Source organism: Mirounga angustirostris, unplaced genomic scaffold (genome assembly GCF_029215605.1).
Source record: "Mirounga angustirostris isolate CCGP_5_RB_7025 unplaced genomic scaffold, mMirAng1.0.hap1 SCAF_4, whole genome shotgun sequence".
NCBI lineage: Eukaryota > Metazoa > Chordata > Mammalia > Carnivora > Phocidae > Mirounga > Mirounga angustirostris.
Window position 1 is genome coordinate 98,109,438 of NW_026991712.1, and position 18,886 is coordinate 98,128,323.

The window sequence follows — 18,886 nt, forward strand, 5'->3', positions numbered from 1 at the left end:
AGTCTTATATCCTTCCATTCAGAAAAGGGGGCAGTTTTTAAAGGCCTCTCTCATAATAGGAAATGTATATTTTAACTAGCTGAGCAATTAATTAAAACTTTAATCTGATGATTTTTTGGTTTTGTGAATTCACTTTAGGTGTAATTGAGTCTCATATATTCGTGTTAGTGATATTTGTGAAAAGTAATTTTATCCATTTTTTTAAAGTTGATGAAATTTGCTCAATGGTGAGTCTAGCAAATTGTGTCAATATTGTATCTTGCAACAATTTGTGAACTGACCATACAGAAACAAACTATAGTAGTATCTCTTCCAGTAAATTGTATCCATGGCGTGATCTCTTAATGCTGGGTTTGGGGTAGGAAGGTTAAGTATTTAGTTTATTTAAAACTAATTGTCGAAATGTTTTTCCTATATGCCATAAAACTGTATGATTATAAACCAAATAGTAATATACTCTTCTTTTTTTCAGTATAGGCCATTTTTGGAACTACCCCGTAATATGGTATAATTTTGGTTATAAGTTCCTACAAGGGAAAGCAAACAGTGTATGTAGTATTTCTATGTCGTATGTTAAATGTAATAATAACAGTAATCCATTTTTGAAACCTTAGATAGTAATCATGCAGATATCTAAATACAATTTTTTCATAGCTATGTCTAACATTTGTTTATTATGTCATACTTCGCAAAGATCCTTCACATTTTATTTAATCTTTAAAATATCCATATGAAGTGATAATGCCATCTGAAGTTTAGAGATTAAACAACAGATCAAGTGACGTGCCCAAATCCTATGGCCAGCAAATGGCTCCAGATCTTCTTTTCTTTACCCTGTTCTCCCTCTGTCATGTTCTTTTGCCCCCATAATTGCCATTATGTTTAAAACTTTACTAAAATCTAATTCTAAATAATATGTTGGGAAGTTTCAGGTTTGGAGGACAAGGTATTTTTTGCTCTTGTCAGACCTTCTTAGATACTTCCAGAAGATAGTCCTCCCACAGGGTGAGAGCCAAACATTTTCCATCTAGAACATATTAAGTCTGCAAACCCTGACCACAGACACCAAGTCCATGTGATGTCAAAATGCTAAAATGAAAAGTTATCTTCTTCACTGATGTAATTTCCTTTTTATAAAACCTACCATAATGACTGAACAGTTGAAAGAAGCAATAACCCAAGAAACAGCAGCTATTCTGATTCAGGGAAAAAATACTGTCAGACCGACCGGAATCACAGACTTTCAGCCGTTGTTTCCCATCACATGTATTCTGTGCTTAGCAGAGGACAGGCAAGGGGGAGCAGGTAAAAAAACTGTCCTCATTTTAAGCAAACTCCTTATTTCTTGTAACTATTCAAAAAGAATTTATCAAATATTAGATAACTGTATCATTACCATTTAGCCACGGTTCAAATACATGGTAAAGTTCATCCACATATTTAAAAATTAGATAATTTCCCAGATAAAATTAAAATCTGGTGACTGCTCAGTTTGAACATGGAGAAGATTCATGTGTTAAAACCATGACAGAATACAACACTTTTATTCTTTCTTTAAACAACAGAGAGGCACTGTTACTGCTTTCCCTTGTAAATCAGTGGTCTGTGATACATTCTGTACTTTTACTGACTAGCCATGCAGTGTTACTGTGCATAATTAAGTAGAGCATATGCTATGTTATACTGGAATTTAAAATTTTCTAACCTTAAATTTAGTTCTGTTTATCAAACAGATAAGTCAAACAAGTATCATTTTGTATGGAATGAAATAATAATAAATCTTAAATAATGGCATAATAACAAACAATGGAATTCTGAGTAAAATGTAAAATCACTTTTTTCTATATTCATCTTCTTTCGATATTGAATTATGTTAATTTATCGCATATTAATGTAAAGTTTAAGTAAGTTCTTATGCCATGTTCTCTAATGTTCTTGTCATAATAAATTTGAGCCTTCTGTTAAGTAAATACAGTAAATACCTGTGAGTTGATTATGTGATATTTTTATCTGATCCATTTTTTAAAATTTGTCATTGGCTTTAAAGTGTTTTCATTGCAAATGTTATGTGCAGAATTCAATAAATACCAAAAAAAAAAAAAAAATCCCGTTACTCATATGAATTAGTTCCAAACTCTTTTCTTTTCTCTCTCTGTCTGCCTATCTGCCTTTTCCTGTTTTATTTTTGCAAAAGAGGAAACATCAAAACCTGGGCTATTATAAGCAGCATAAACATCATCAGTCCTTAGGGACTGTTCTGTATCTTCCCACATGACCATAAAGAGGACTTCTGGGCATTACACTTAGCAAGTCTTGTGGATGCCAACATGGCCTGGGTTTCTTCCTTAGCTCCCTATCATACATTGTCGAGGGCCCAGAAGAATCTCAAGGAAGAAAAAAAAGTATTTGTAATAAGCCTGTACCTTCATACTTTGAGAAAATTGAAGCAAAGTAAATGTATGAAGGTGAATACAACAGTGCCCCTGCTCTCAGACACCTTAGAGTCCAACAGGTGATGTATAGAAATATTTCTAAGCTTGTAGGTTAGGATTCTCATTATTAGATCCAGAACGGTCAAGTGTTAAATAAGCACATTTTGTCTGCAATGTGTATTCGTTGTTATGTCCAGTATTTTTTTTTGCACCATGACAAACTATAATTTCTACTAATCAGCCTGTGCATACCCATTGTTCTTATTTTGTGCTTAGCAATGTTGATCTTAATTCTTTTTCCTAATAGCAGCTAGTTACTCAAACGTGTTTGTGCTTTCGGAATATCAACACATGCTACATCACCAAAACAGAGCCCTCTTGTTTCCATCTGGAATTTTACTTTGTCTTACAAAAAAAAAAAAAAAAAGTGCAGATTTAGGCTGCCTTACACATGTAGTAATTAGCTATTAAAGAGCAAAACATATTTTTCTAAGCCTCTGGTTAATATAAGAAAGAACTGTTTTTAAGCTTTCTGGTCATGCGGTTTTGGTGGTAGACTCCATGAGCCATAATTTGTATTTCATGTTAAGGAACTAAATCTTTAAATCCTTCTCGAACATTTACAGAGTGAATTAAGAGATGCATGATTACAGATATCCTCTTTGAATCATGCCTTCCTCCAAGAGAATTCTCACTTTTCTATTGGACTTAGCAGAAGCAAATTAGTACATAATTATTATTGCTGCACACCTTCTGTGGGTTAGGGCCCACTCAATCCTCAGTTCACTTTCCTGTACTTTCTTTTGCATTATAACCTTTATCAATATTGTGCCTTTCTCTCCCTTAGGCCCATTTATCATGTATTTATAAGTTCCATTAATCACAGCCAAATGAATTACATTATTTTTTTTAAATCCTTCTTCATTCTCTCTAAATGGTACCTGATAACTTGAGTCATGGCAGAGGAGAAAAAGCCAAATGAAGAACTAAACCCGCTGGGGATGACACTGTCTTTTAAAATTTAAGGTCAGTGAAATCACTGTTTTGGAAATGAAGCCACAAGAGGAGAAACAAGGCAAATAACCCAGAAATCTGATTTCAAAGCATACCACTGACAAGGAAATGAGTGTATGTGGATACTCCCTCACCCGTGTCTGGTCCAATTTGGCAAAATAAATGATTTTAGATGAAGATGAAGAATACAAATTGATTCATAGGCACATCTCATTAACCTTTACAATGTTGGTGAGAAGTAGATGCCAGGTATTACTGGTTTAATTTATACCTATTATTCCTGCTACAAAAACAAACATGCCACATGACCTGACTCTAAAAGCAATCAGGAACTGCATGAGGGAAGTTAATCCAAGGGCCAAATAGGAATCCGGAAGCCAGGGTCAATGATGATAAGCATACCTGACGTCTTTAGTTTTCATTTGTCTCTCCAGAGATGCTGAGGAACTCCGCAGAGGAAAACGCTTGTGTTGCCTTTTGGTTTCTGGTGATGGAGATGGAAATCACTAGGAGAGAGAGGAACGTGGCATTCATAACGCGGATGCAAATTTTTGAGGCAGAGTTAATTTTTGCCTTATAATCTCTGGAGGCAATTTATAAAGCTGTTTGAACTTTATGTCTGGTCTTGAGAAAGTAATGAGTTTGTGATTTTAATATGCTTCTCCCTCCAGGCACTCTCTACACCCGCAGGAATGCGCTGCACTCAGGCCGAGCTCTCAACACATGTAGTCGCCCGGAAGGAACCTGGCAAACAGTACTCCAAGGCCCATGCTCTACTTGTATGTGTAGACAGGATTAGAGAGCTCCACAGGGCACGCCTCACAGGCAGCCCACATCTTCTGCGTGCCTGGAGTATAAGTAATGGGGCCTTGCTGTTGTCCTGGGCTTTACAATATTCACAATGTTTTAAGTAGATACAGGTCGATTGATGTTTAAAAGCAATCTATAAAATCTGTAATCTGTTAAATAGGCAGAGAAGGTATTATCACACTTTTTACAAATGAAGAAGCTAGATGCATAGTTACGCAGTTTGTCTAAGGTCATGTGATCAGGACATTTCAGAAAGTGACTAGAATCCAAAGTTTTCCGACTCCTGATCCAAGGGGTTTTCATGCACAGCCACATTCTCCATCCTTCGCTACCCCTGCTATCTCAGATTCTGGCTGCCCTAACAGTGAGGCAGCTGAGGGAGTTATCATCAGGGTATCTTGAAGAAGAGCAGAAGGAAGGCTTTCCACTGTACTTGTCCTACACCATTCAAGCTGGCAAGTCTCATCCTGCCCAGCGTGCTCTCAAGACCCAATCCTCGGGCGCCTGGGTGACTCAGTTGGTTGGGCGACTGCCTTCGGCTCAGGTCATGATCCTGGAGTTCCGGGATCGAGTCCCACATCGGGCTCCCTGCTCGGCAGGGAGTCTGCTTCTCCCTCTGACCCTCCTCCCTCTCGTGCTCTCTGTCTCTCATTCTCCCTCTCTCAAATAAATAAAATCTTTAAAAAAAAAAAAAAGAATACAAAAACACTGGGGCACCTGGGTGCCTCAGTTGGTTAAGCGACTGCCTTCGCCTCAGGTCATGATCCTGGAGTCCCGGGATCGAGTCCCGCATCGGGCTCCCTGCTCGGCGGGGAGTCTGCTTCTCCCTCTCCCGCTCCCCGTTTGTGTTCCCTCTCTCGCTGTGTCTTTCTGTCAAGTAAATAAATAAAATCTTTAAAAAAAAAAAAAAAGACCCAATCCTCTTACCTGAAAGTGAGACCCCAAGGGAAATAGAAACCTAAGCTCTGCAAAGTGGCTCAACCACCACTCCGTGAGTCTATTCATTTATGATTCAAAAAATACTTATTCAGTGCCTTTTATATGCCATTTCTCCCTCTCACTTCAGGGGAAATGGCGTCCTAACCTCCGGAGCTCTGGTTCATCCCGTTGAATTTCCTTCCAAACTTGACTGCATCAAATATTGTCTTTCTTGGCTGTGGACTCAATACCTCCCCACGCTGGGATGTTGGATTACTTCGAAATGCTTCCTCCACCATGTGTCCATCTTCAGCTCTATTTGCCCCCTTTCCATTCAAAGTCAATCTTTTCAGACAGAAGTTGCATCTGCTCCCCACCCCTCATTTATTTGACATTCCACTATCATGTCATCCCACTGTCATCTGGCTTCTGTCTACACCTCCTCACTGGATAGTCCCTCACTCCTGGTTTCCTTGTCAGCCTTTAGTTCTTGCCCTACCCGATCTCTGTAGAATCTGATGCCATTGACCCCTCCCTCCTTCAGTTTTGTGGCACTGTCCTTCTTCTTACCTCTCTTTCCATCTCTTCCTAGTCATGTTCACTGACCTGTCTTCCTCTTGTCACTGCTTAAATCCTGCTGCTCCCCAAAGTTCTGATCTCAGCCCTCACCTCTCAGAGTCTAAATTCTCCCCTGGGTTATCTTAACCAATACCTTAGTTTTAAGTGCTTCCCTAGATCCTTCTCTCCAGCCCAGATCTAGCTCCCGAGTCCTATTCTTACTGTATCCAGGTATCAGTTGCTTTCTCAGCCAGTCATTTCCTCCCTGTTCACATTCTCTTCTTAGAGAACCTGCAACCCACAGTCTAGAAGGGACAGCCCTGGAACCCACATAAACCCATTCTCTGTCCACCTGTGGTCACGCAACCCATACTGAGCCAGTTAGATTATCTCTCCCTGGAATTTGTAATTGAGACTTGAAGACGTAGAGGCAGAAAAAATTAAGCAGAGATCTAGGTCTTGTGGAGTTGAGCCAAGGTCAGTCTCTTGACAACCCTAAATCCACGTAATCCTTGTTCTGGTGAAGCAGTACTAAGCCTAGTAGAGAAGCAAAGAGTATGAAATGGAGATAAAGCGGAACAATAGGACTGCCTCAGGGAAAAACAGGTAGCAGCTACAGACAAACTTCCAGTATGTGGGAGCCCCAACTCTACCCATTGCCACTGGGTTCAATGAGATTCTTCTACAACCTTCCCACAGCCAGGATTTTGTTTGCCAGCCTTATGTGGTTTTCTGACCCACACAATTTATCTTTTGTACACCAATCTCTTTGATAGAACTATCTTACTGGGTGGTCTCCAGGCTATCCAAGGTACCTCACTGTCAACATGTCCAACCCAGAGTGACTCACTTCCCACACTCAGCACCACACTGCACCCTAACTGTATTTCATAATCTGGGGAATGGAACCACTTTTCCTTAATGCTACTGTTCAGAAGTCTGAGGATCATCTAATTCAGACTTCTCCTTCTCTCTCATTCTTTACAGCCAATAAATTCTTCCGCAACTTCCTCCACCCTTCCACCTCTGAGTTGCTTGTCTTGTAATTTCTTGCCTACTTGGCTGCTGTAGCCTTGTAAATGTTTCATACTGCAGCCAAAGTGATCTCTGGAAACCAAAAATATGCTGATGACTCTCCTGGCTAAAATACTTCAGTGACTGTCCTTTATCCTTTTAGAAGAAAGCCCAAACTTTTTAGCACGACATCTGAGGCGCTTCATCATCTAGCTCCTGTTGACCTCGCTAACCTCATTCTTTCTCACTCTGTAACAGGTGCTCTCTGCTTCCATCACCCTGAGTTACTGTGAATTCCTTGCATGCAATATGCCCTCTCTTCTACATACCTTCACATCTGCTGCTCCCTCTGCCCACGTGTTTTTCTGCCCCACGCCACCCATCCATGCTGTTCTCCTCAGTTGGGCAATTGCTACTTATCTTTCAAGACTTACTTTAGGTGATATCTCCTCTGGAAGACCTCGGTTAAGTTTCCTTCTGATGTACCTTCAACTGACCTCGGTCCAAGAACCTAACACAAAATATAACTGACCATTCTTCTGTCCCCTTTTCGAAACTGTGAACAGCTGGAAAACTGACTCTGTGTCCTAGTCCTCGTTGTATTCACGGGGCCTACTACACAGTGGCTGCTTACTAGACATTTGCTGAACAGATAGGACACTGAGAAGATGGATTTTTTGTCCTCAAAAACCTCACAGAATTAGTGGGAAATGAGAAAGCCTATGATTAAGGCATGGTGACAAGTTCTATACCACGTAGGCTCCAGGAACTGAATTAGTTCAGCTCTAGGGCTTTCTGGAAAACAGAAGTTCAGGCTCGATAAGTAAGTAGAAAGAACTGAGTGAAGCAAATGAGGAGGGGGAAGGGTGTTCAGCTCCTTGCAGCCCAGGCCAGGTTACTTATCGTGCACAAATTGCAAAAGCTGCTATACATTGAGATACAGCTGATGAGAGGCTCTCAACTCTAGATTCGTAAAACAAATGCACTCCGAGGAAAGGAGATAGTTGTCTTGGCAGTGGAAAACCTTAAAAAACAAGTAAAAGTTTCACAGTACTTAAAAATATTTTGGATTCATTAAAGCTCTAAATACATCTCTTTCTTGGAAATTTTCCCTCTTAATTTTGAAACATATGAGTCGTGTTGAGGAACTTAATCTGTACTTTCAAGTCAGCCACACTTACTTCATCCCGTTGCTGTTTTAGAAGATCTGTTTATTATTCCAGGAACCTTCAAGGTCCTTATTGTAAGCTTTCAGACTTAGAAACAGGAAATCTGATTTTATCTCTAGGGTAATTTTAACCTCAGCACTTAAACATTTCCAGTGGTTTCTAGACTTCATCAGAGGGCTACTTCAATCTCTGAGCCTTTGAAGTATTCCACTTGGACAAGAGCTCTTGTGTTTAAACTGTACAGAATTTGCCTGTTGATATCTCTATAAACCCTCAGTCAAAATGATTCCCAGTTCAAAAACATATACACATTCTCTTATTCATGTGGAATCTGCTGGAAGCAAGCCTACAGAAGGCACCAAACTTTAGATCATTACAATCACTAAGCACCATTCACTTAAAGTAAGAGTTTAGTTACTGATAATTCCGAGCAAACTTCTTAACAAAACTTCAAATATGGATTTTCCTGTTGTGATAAAAGAGAAAGAATATAGATTTACCGGAAAGGAAAAACTGACTCTAAAGGTTGCAAATGGGTTGCAATCCGTATTATTCATTGCAACTCCTTTAGGCCTATTAAAGAGGAATTTAGGGAACCAAAGAGTAAGATATAATTAATGTAACTTGGTGTTGGTGATTTATTCAGTGACAAATTATAAGGCTGCTACTGTAACAGGTTTCCACTAGCTCAGAAGGAACAAAGCTCTTCTGTTTTAAGGATGGGTCATAATAGCAATTCTCAGATAAATCTCATTTCATTTTTCCCAATGGTTATATGCCAACTGAGGAGACTTTAATCTGGAATCCTATTTGCGTGGTTTCCATTTGAAAAGACTTTTAACATCTAATGCTGGAAAAAAAAAAAAAAACCTTTGTATTTTGAAATAGATATTATTGTCCATCTCTGTCATATTTGTCCATCTCCTGACTGGGTTGGCACCTGCAAGAGTTAAATCTGACATTAAAGGGGCAATTGCCCCCTTAGCTGGCATCAACATCTCTTGATCTGTGGGCCTTTTTTTTAAAGATTTATTTATTTATTTTAGAGAGAGAGAGAGTGGTGGGGAGATGCAGAGGGAGAGGGAGAGAGAACCTCAAGCAGACTCTGCACTGAGCACAGAGGCTGATGCAGGGCTCGATCTCAGGACCCTGAGATCATGACCTGAGGCGAAACCAAAAGTCCGCTCAACCAAATGCATCACCCAGGCTCCCCAATCTGTGAACCTTTTGGAGGGATGATGCAGACCTTGTTCAATAACCTAGTAGAAGTGACCATACAATGCTGCCTTGACTAAAGGGGGTAGATCACATGGCTAAAAACCTAAATCTAATTGAGATGATCTTTTTAATGAAACAAGCATATATAGTCTTACCATGCTCTTTTGAATTATGGTCAATCTTGAATTTAAAGTATACTTCAAATTTTTCTCTCTAATGTCACATATTTCTTCAAAGATTGCCCATTCTTCAAAGTAAAGCTCACAACTGGAATTTTTAAATCACATAACTGGTAATTGTGAGTCACTGGCTGATTCATCTTATAAAGTAGCTAAACCTCTCATAACACGGAGCTTTAATTCCTCCACTGGTAATTCAGAAGTGAGCTTGCAGCTGTTATATATCACCATTATTGTTAGTTGTTACAACCATGTCAAGAGTTTTGTTTTGAGGTTTTTTTTTTTTAAACAAAGCTTAAACTGAAATAACAGATTGCCAGAGATTTATAGTAGGAAAGCAGTGCTATTAAGCAGGAGTCGAAATTTCAAGTTAATGTTTTAATAATTATGTCTTTATTTGGCTCAATTTCACTTGGGTTTCAGTCCAACAATCATCTCTTCAAAATATTCTGAATAAATCAAACAATGTCCCTCCATCCTAAAATGCCACCCTAAAAATGATGGGCTTTATTGGATTCTGAAAACACTTCAAGAACAAAACAAAGTGAGTAATCACACTTGTAAAGCGAGAGGAAAGCGCTTATATAATGCAGTCGGGGCACCTCTGAGCTTTCTGGCCAAAAAGCCAGACAACTGCATACAGCTTTACTTGACTTGCTTTGTCAAAAAGATCTCAGGAAAAAAAAAGAGGCTTCTAGCCTCCACTGGTGGTTCTTAATCTCATTCCTTCATGAGGGCCCAGTGCTATTAATATTGGGTGATTCCAGCTTTGTATGTGGATAAGAAATGGGAGGAATCCCTTCCTCTAAACCCACAGCTCTGTTTCAGGTCATCTTTGGGAAGAGCTGGAATCAAAAACCTCATAATCTCGCTACTAAATGGTCCCCGAGAACCAGTGGCATAAGCATCACCTAAAAGCTTCTTAGAAATGCAGAATCTCAGACTCCGCCCCAAACCTACGAATTAGAATCTGAATTTTAATAAAATCATAGGCACATGAGAGTTTAAGAAACACTGCTATCAGAGGGCGACTACATCACCTCGCTCAGAGTCTTACCACCTGCGAGCCATCAGAGTGGCTGAACAATATTTTAAATTCAAATCAGATTTAAGCTAAAATAACCCACCTTGCTTCTATATAAATTTGTTTTTATAAAGTCCGAAAACACCGTGGCGAAGAATATTTTCATTCGCGAACACTAAGAATAGAAAAGCTACTACATTTTTCCATTTAGAATCAGATTCTACTTCTCAATGCAGTCTGAATGTTTCATTCCATAATGAAATGGCCCTCTACCAAACCTATTCCTCAATAGGTATAAACCCTTGTTAAAGCCCCAGGTTTGAACTAGTCTTCATGAGTGTGGATAAACTGGTAAAATAGTAGTTTTCATGTATCAAATGCTGATAATCAATGACAGTAAACACTTTACCAGGCACTGTTCCAAGCCTTTACCATACTAACTTATTGAATTCTTAAAACAACCCTAAAAGACAGATTCTATTATTATTGTCCCCAGGTTAGAGATGAGGAAGCTGATCAATGGAGAGGTTAAGTAACTTGCCTCAAGTCATAAAACTAGAGGTTGGCAGAGCTGGGAGCTGAAGCCTACTCTAGAGCCAGACGCTTAGCCATATTATCACCAAATGCCTGGGGTACGATATTTCTGCCCCTCACAGCAATCCTACAAGTTAGATAGTATACAGTTGAGAACACTGAGGTCTTAGAGCTGATAAATGATGAAGCCTCTGTGTCTTCCCCCCATGATTCCACACTAGCTTTGTGCCACCTTCCATATTGCAAATGCCAACTATTCCTAACAGGCTGGCTCTATCTCAGCTTGGTGCAATCAGAGCCCAGGACTTCAGTTCCCTCCGTCAGTGTAACACCGTATCTCATGCCTCCTCCCCTCAAGCCAAATTCAACATGTATATTTTATATGTATCCAGCATGATATATTTTACAAAGCTGGGTGTTCAGCCCTGCCCACTGCGGTTCTTCAAGTATACAGGTCAAACCCTGGTCCTGAACACATATGTCTACCAAAGTGCTTGCCCTGGAGGGCCCCCTCACTGCCGGCCTCCCTGGAAAGCCATGTTGTAGTCATTAGTATTCTGGTCAGACAGGAAGTCTCCCTTGCAGAGCTGCAGTGGAGGGGAATGAAGCTTTGCATACTATAAATAGCGATTTTATTAAAATGTAGAAAAATTGTTGAAAAACAGAAAAGAGATGGGGGTAGGGGGTTACCACGGCAACTCAACCCTCCCTCAGTTTTCAAAGAGCAGGGAAGACGAAGGAATAGTAAATAGAGAAAAGGAACTAGAGGAAGTCTGAGTGACACGTGATCACAAATGGAATGAGACAGATCGGGAGAGACAGAGACGAGTTTCAGACTGAGTGATGAGCTGGGAAGGAGAGGGTGGGCCTCACGAGGGGATGCCCTTCCTCAAAGTGCAAGGAACCTGGCAGAGGTAAATCTTTGTTATCAGCTTTACCACATGGCTCAGCCAGACAGGTCAGCAAGCAACACAGCATTGACAAATGATTTATGGATAAATGAATATATCTCACAAGGAAGCAGGAATTCTCTTGCCATCCTCCAGAGAACTATCCCCCATGAACTCTGTGCATATTTCTGGATACTGGTTCTGGAACCACCATGCTTCATCCCCACCCCTTACTACTGGATTGTTGATCACCTCCAGGCAGATTAAGAAAGATCAATGGGCGCCTGGGTGGCTCAGTTGGTTAAGCAACTGCCTTCTGCTCAGGTCATGATCCTGGAGTCCCGGGATCGAGTCCCACATTGGGCTCCCTGCTCAGCGGGGAGTCTGCTTCTCCCTCTGAGCCTCCCCCCTCTCATGTGCTCTCTCTCATTCTCTCTCTTTCAAATAAATAAAAAAATCTTAAAAAAAAAAAGAAAGATCAGGACTGTCCACAGCTCCACCCACTCATTAGACATTAGATAAATTCACATATAACGAATCCAAAATATATTATTGTGGGAAACTAGGATAAAAGGATAAATTTTATTCAGCACTTTACAGGTTACTGAGTACTTTCACATTCATCTAATGCATGGGAGAGCAGCCCCAGCAACCTGGGATTACTCAACCCTACAGTAGCCCATGGAATTCAGCACAGACTGAAATAAACTGATTACACCCACTTGCACGCAAGAATTTCCCAACTCTCCTGGAGAATGGAATTAATACTGATGGCTTACATCATCTTCAGTCTGTCTTCATCACACTGTGACAGCTTAAACGATGCGTTATCCCCGCTAATTAACACTTCTGCTTTGGGGGATGGTGGGGAGTGGAGTGGAAAGGGTCAGAGGAGAGAGAGAGATGTCCATGTAGATATGCACAAGCAGCACTATATCTATTCTGCTCCTGGAGGGGAGCAATGCTGGAGATAAACAAAACATTGTCCAAGAGTCATTTTTAAGACTTGGAAATGCATGAAATCTATTGTAGTGGAGGCTACCGGCAGATGTTTGAGTTAATTTTTAAGTGAGATTGCATTTCCCCCTGCCCCACGCACTCTGAAAGAGATAACAAGGGGAAGCTGGTTAAGTAGTCTGGGATTAAAAGCTGGGTCCAGATAACCCACGGATCACCTTACAAAGCAGTGAGCCATGCCACATACACCTGGGGTACTGCCTCCTCACTGGTCAGCCCTCATGCACATGGGGCAGGGCTCAGGAACTCCGATATCATGACTGAAGGGAGGAATGTTGCCAGACAGAAAAGTTGTCTCCCCAGGCAGAGTAAGGGATCCTTGGGCTGGAAAAAGATGATGCACGAGAGCAAAGGTTCTGGGTGACATCAATACATACTTGATCACCATATCCTAGAAGAGCACACACCTGAGCCAAATACTTGAAGAGGTAAGTTTAGTTAACTCCATAGACATTCAAAATGTACATAGTAGGTCATCATCAGAGAGCAGAAAGCCAACACTTGGAGAAGATAGATCATGAATTGGAACAATACACCAAATCTTTGGGTCTGATGTTCTCAGTATTCCTCTCATTTCTTGAGGTAGAGGCTGGGGAGGAGGGGAATAGATAGTCATTGATTAGAACAACATTGCCACAAAGTCAAAATGAGAGAAACCTGTGGCTCTGGACTATATATTTGCAGGCTTGGCTGGGGAGTTGAAAAGGGGCTCCAATATTCACAAGTGCAAATTGGGAAGCCACAACTTGGTTGGGTTTCCTCCACTGAAGTCAGCCATGCAGTGGTGCAGTGGAATCCATTTCTACCCGTCATGGAATGCTGCCTTTCCCTAATTTTGTCATCTCTCCCTACACACACACACACACACACACACACACACACACACACGTACTTCTGTTATTTCCCTAATCTCCCCCTTCTTTTCCCTTTTCTCTTTTGTGAAGTCACACGCAATCTTTCACCCCGACATCAGCTGCATATATTTATCCAGGGCAAGTGTTAGCATCTGTCCAGCTAAATCCCAGGGCCCTGACTGCCCAACTACTCCCTCCAAGACTGCACTAACAGATAGCCAAGAAAAGCTTACTGTAATGATAACCGGTATTTACAGAGCACCTGCTTACAACGTGGAAAGCACCAGCAGAATAGCTCTCACGAATTCCGATTCCTGAATATCTCATCCAGTCCTTACAACAATGCAACAACCTTGTGAAGTGTTACCATCCCTATTACACGGATGAAAATCTGAGACAGAGAGGGGTCAGTAACTCTCAGAAAGTCACAGCGCTGGTCAAGAGTGGGGTTGAAGAACCATGAATTGTTTCCCCTTTGCCTGCCCAGCATTCTGAATATATTTGATATCATCTAAGTTGTGTTCCTTAAGAATAAATGCTTATATTAAAATATTTTAACTGATTCAGCATTCAGTTCATAACCGGGCAATTCTATTTTGTAATTAATCTCTGTTTTCTCAATGGTGAGTTTATATATGCCGTCTCCCACTCACTTCAATTTCCTCATCTTCTGGTGTCCGGCAACCATCCAGCCATCTTCTCTTGTTCTCTTTTCTGATCTTAATGTCCTGCATTAGAAAGGTAGGCGGGACAGGATGAGCTCAGCAGTGAGTCTCTTCCTTTAGTCTACAAAGCCTCTCACGTTTCTCATAACCCTTTGAACCGCCTCTTCCTTGCACTACCTTACCCTCTCACTCCTTACTTTCTTTTATTCTTAAACATTTGGTCCTCACATAGTCTGTTCTTTTTCAATAACCAACAATTATTTGGACTCTGTCAATATGGCACCATCCCAGAACTGTACGTAGAGGCTCTCGGAGGTCACTGGCAGCCTCCAACAAGCCTTTTCTTGGGTCTTACCCTCTTGACTTCTCCTTTTTTTTTTTTTGGCTTCCATGACACTGAACTGCCTTGCTTCTCCTCATTAGCATTATTACTCTTTAGTCTTCCTCATGGCTCCTCTTCATCTGCCTGTCCCATCAGTGTTCTGTCACCAAGGTCCAGCCTTAGTCCTCTTTCCTTGTCCTACAGTCCCTTCCTGGGCCATGATTCATTCCCCTGGTGTGACTCTCTTTGGAGGTAGCTCCCAAATACATCTCCCTATCCTTAGGCTCTCTCTTTGGTGCCTCCATTTCCAACAGTCTGCAGGTCATTGCCACTGGGATGACTCACCAGCATTTCCAACCCAAACTGTCCAAGCAGAGCAATTTCTGCCTCTTACTGAACCAGCGCCTTCTGACTTCCCTATTTCTAGCAAATATCACCATGCCCTCAGTCACCCAGATAGAAAATTATGTTGTAATCTTTGATTCTTTCATCTTCTTCACCCACTATATTCTATCAGTTTTAAAATATAAAAAGATTCAACCTCTAATATCTCTTATTACTATCCCGGTCAATGGCCCTCTGTTACCTGTTGACAAAGTGCCAAGTCTCACCCTGGCTTTGCATTTCCTCTCTCCATTGGTAGCCCAAACCAACCCTTCTTATTCCATTCTGTTTCAACCAAATTAGATTCTGCCCTGTTCTCAAAGACATGCCAAAATTTCCTGCCTCCTCTGATCCATGCTGTTCTTAATACCTGCAACACCTTCCCTCTAATACACACAAGTCTATCCTAACCTCCCTACCCACAACTTAATGAGTCTTCCTAAGTTTTTGTGGTATTTTTCATGGTCTATTCTTTGTTTTTATCTGTCTATTTGTTTCACCTCCTAAAGTAGACTGTGGATTCCATGCCTCAAGTATCTCTGTTTTCCCACAACCCTACATAACGTATGCATGGGAGATTCTCATATATGTTTGATGAGTGGAACTGAGTTGGTACTCAGTGGCTTTGTGGAAAGCATCAAGTTCCGAGGACCCTCTCCTCTCCTAAAACCAGGCAAATATTCTCTTAATTGTCCCCATCCTAAAAATGGGCCTCCTTTTCCCACTATGGCCTGAGCACTGCCCATTTTTTCTCATGCTGTTTTAAGCTTGCACCTGTTTTCCCTTCTTTAAACCTCTGAGCAATCCTGTGAAGTAGACGCTGTAATCTCTATTTCACAGATGAGGAAACTGAAGCACAGAGAGTTATATGGTGTGTCTAAATTCAAACAGCTAGTATGGAGGGAGCCAGATTCTCACCCAGACCCTCTGGCTCCAGAGCCCATCCCAGACCACAATGCTATAATGAAATGCAGATGCAAAAAGGGGAGATTTTCCTTGTAGGTTTTGATGGTCAAAATCTCAAAACCCACAGCCTGGGTAGGTCTTCCCATGTGTGGCCAGATATGTACAGATGTGTAGCTGATTGTGAGTGTATGTGCAATGGAAGGAGGGATATTCTGCTGTTCAGCTGGTGCTTGTGTATTTGCTATTATTTCCCCAACACAAACTTCGTAAGAGAAGACGGTACCATCTATGACTTTATTCTGCCACTGGAGTCTAATCCAGGGCTTGTCATATAGTAGGTGACCCTCAGTTTTAAGGCTGAATTATAATTTTATGTATAAAATGCTCAAGCCATGCATCTCTGTTAAAGCTTCTGTTGTCTGCCCCACTTCTCCCAGCCTCCTGACACACACCCACTCTCTCAAAGAACAGGTGCCGTTCAGCAGAATGTAAGCAAATCGGCTCTGATTTTACTCAATTATTAATTTGGGAGAACCAGAAGAACAGCAAATAAATATCCCAATGAGGTCACATTATGAAGTATGTGAAACCCTCTCAGATCTAATATTTAATTTACACTCTACTGTCTGAACAAATTTTCAGCTTTCCAGATTCAAGCCAGAGGCCATCAGACATGGCTTAGAATGATAACTCAGCAGCTGCAGAGGCCCAATGCAAAGGCCAAGGCTGAATGAGGGGCAGCTTCCCAGGAACAGGATCCCAGAGGGCAGAGGCTGAAATGCTTCTCCAAACAGAACAATGAACTCAAGCACAGGAACCAAAGCCTGAGCCCTGACATCTGGATAAGTTGGGCACAGGTCAGGGCTTGGCCTAAAGATTCTGTAGGTGGCCAGGCTCTGGACCAGCAGCGGCCTCCTGCTGCTCCATGCTCTCTTCAGGCCAGCTGAAAGGGAGATCCAAGCACATGAAATGCCACCTAAGGCTGAGGCAAGTTGGCAGGTTCCTGACAGATGCTCTCTGGCTGTAACAATCTGTAGGCGTTGGGCCACAGTGAATGCCAAAGAGGAGAGGGGAAGAGGAATGGAGGAGTGGAGAAGCAATGAGGGAAAGAGATTCAGAGAGTGAATGCCCCACTCATTCAACTCACCCCACTTCCCCTGCCATCCTTGGCTCCCATGCCTGTAGCCACCATCCTCTGATCCCAACAGGCTGACTTCCTGTGGACTCCAGACCTGGTGGTCCTCCCCATCTCCCCCAAACTTCTGCCCAAGCATTTGTGGTACACATGGGCTGTCTCCCTTGTACTTCTGTGCTCATGAACTGTAATGATCCACTCTCTCCCTCCTTGGATACCTCCCTGAGAAAGGATGTGTCTGCTCTTAGCTCAGCATCCCAAGTACATAAAGCTCCTAGAGTCAGGCAATGCATGAAGGCTTAGGACACAGAAACAAATCTTTCAGTCACCCCACATTGTTTCAGCAGGGGACTTCTCAGGGCCTGATGGGAACCAGCCACCAAAATCTCTCTCATCAGACCTCCTGAAGGGCACCCATGCTGCTCAGGCCCCACCCAGAGGGAGACCCAGGTCCCAGGCAGGTCCCGACGTACTGAAGGCTCTATCACAGAGCTAAGCGATCGGGGTGGGTTTGGCTGCCCTGGGACTGCTAGGTCTGCAGAGCTGACTGATGAGCCTATGCCAGCTACTGAGGGAGGAAATGCTGCCAGTGAACACAAAGTAATCGTGCAGCAGGAAAGAAAGTGGCAGCTACGGCCGGAACCCCACCTCACTCTGAACATACAACAGCCTCCCAAGCAGGTGCAAGGTACTCGAGGTAACACGTTCTTTTTTTTTTTTTTTTTAAGATTTTATTTGTCAGAGAGAGAGAGGGAATGAGGAGGGGGAGCAGCAGAGGGAGAAGCAGGCTCCCTGCTGAGTAAGGAGCCCGATCCCAGGACCCTGACATCATGACCTGAGCCAAAGGCAGACGCTTAACCGACTGAGACACCCAGGCGTCCCAAGGTAACACATTTTTCCTGCTCCTCAAAGTTCCTTTCAGACAAAATCTGATTTTAATGAGCATCGGGGGCAGCCCTAAACCAATACATTTGACTTGGCCACTGGGGAGGGCCCAAGGAGAACTGGCGCATGACCCATTTATTTCAGAGATCTTTGGTGGCTTTCCTCTTCTCCAGTCCTTGACTTCTGCAGACCTGGTGTTGGTGATGGAACCCCAAGGCTTTATGAGACTGTCCCCTCCACTGCTGGACACTCCCAGGCAGCTAAGAGTTGCCAAGCTCTCACCAAGTGTCCCACTCTGTGTTAGTCACTGTCCATGTCTCTAACTCCATGTCTCACCAGGGGAGTATTGTAATGATTCCCATATTCAGAAAAGGAAATGGTGTCTTGGAGAGGTTGACTCACTTGTCTAAGATCACAATTGCTTAAAAGTGGCAAAGCCAGGATTCAAACCCTGAGCTCTTAAGTAGAGCAGGTTTGCAAACTGCAGTCCCACTGAGGGGCTGGGCACCTGTGGATCAGTGAAACCATGCAGGTGTAAGAAAGGTGGAAGGAGGTGGCACCTGTGATGGACTGGGGTGCAACTGCCTTCTTTGGGTTTATTGTTCCATGACAGAATATGCCCCTGGGTGATCAGCCCTTCAGGTTTTTCAAGAGAGGTTATAAATATAGATTTATAAGCATAATTTCCCAATTTGTATTGATTACCAATGCATTTTTTTTAAATCACAGTGCAGGTCAACACTGAATGGATCTCATAACCACATCTGTGAGTAGGTTCATGACCATGCCCTTTGAGCCCAGGGTCTTAACTCCCTGGCTTTACTGCGTTATAATGACTAGATAGGTCTATGTCTGGTGATTTGCAGCTTTTCTTCCTGTTATTTCGATCTGCTGGCCTCAGTTCTGCCATCTGGAGCAACAAGGGTCCCAAAACACTATTCTCCTGTCCTCTTCTCTA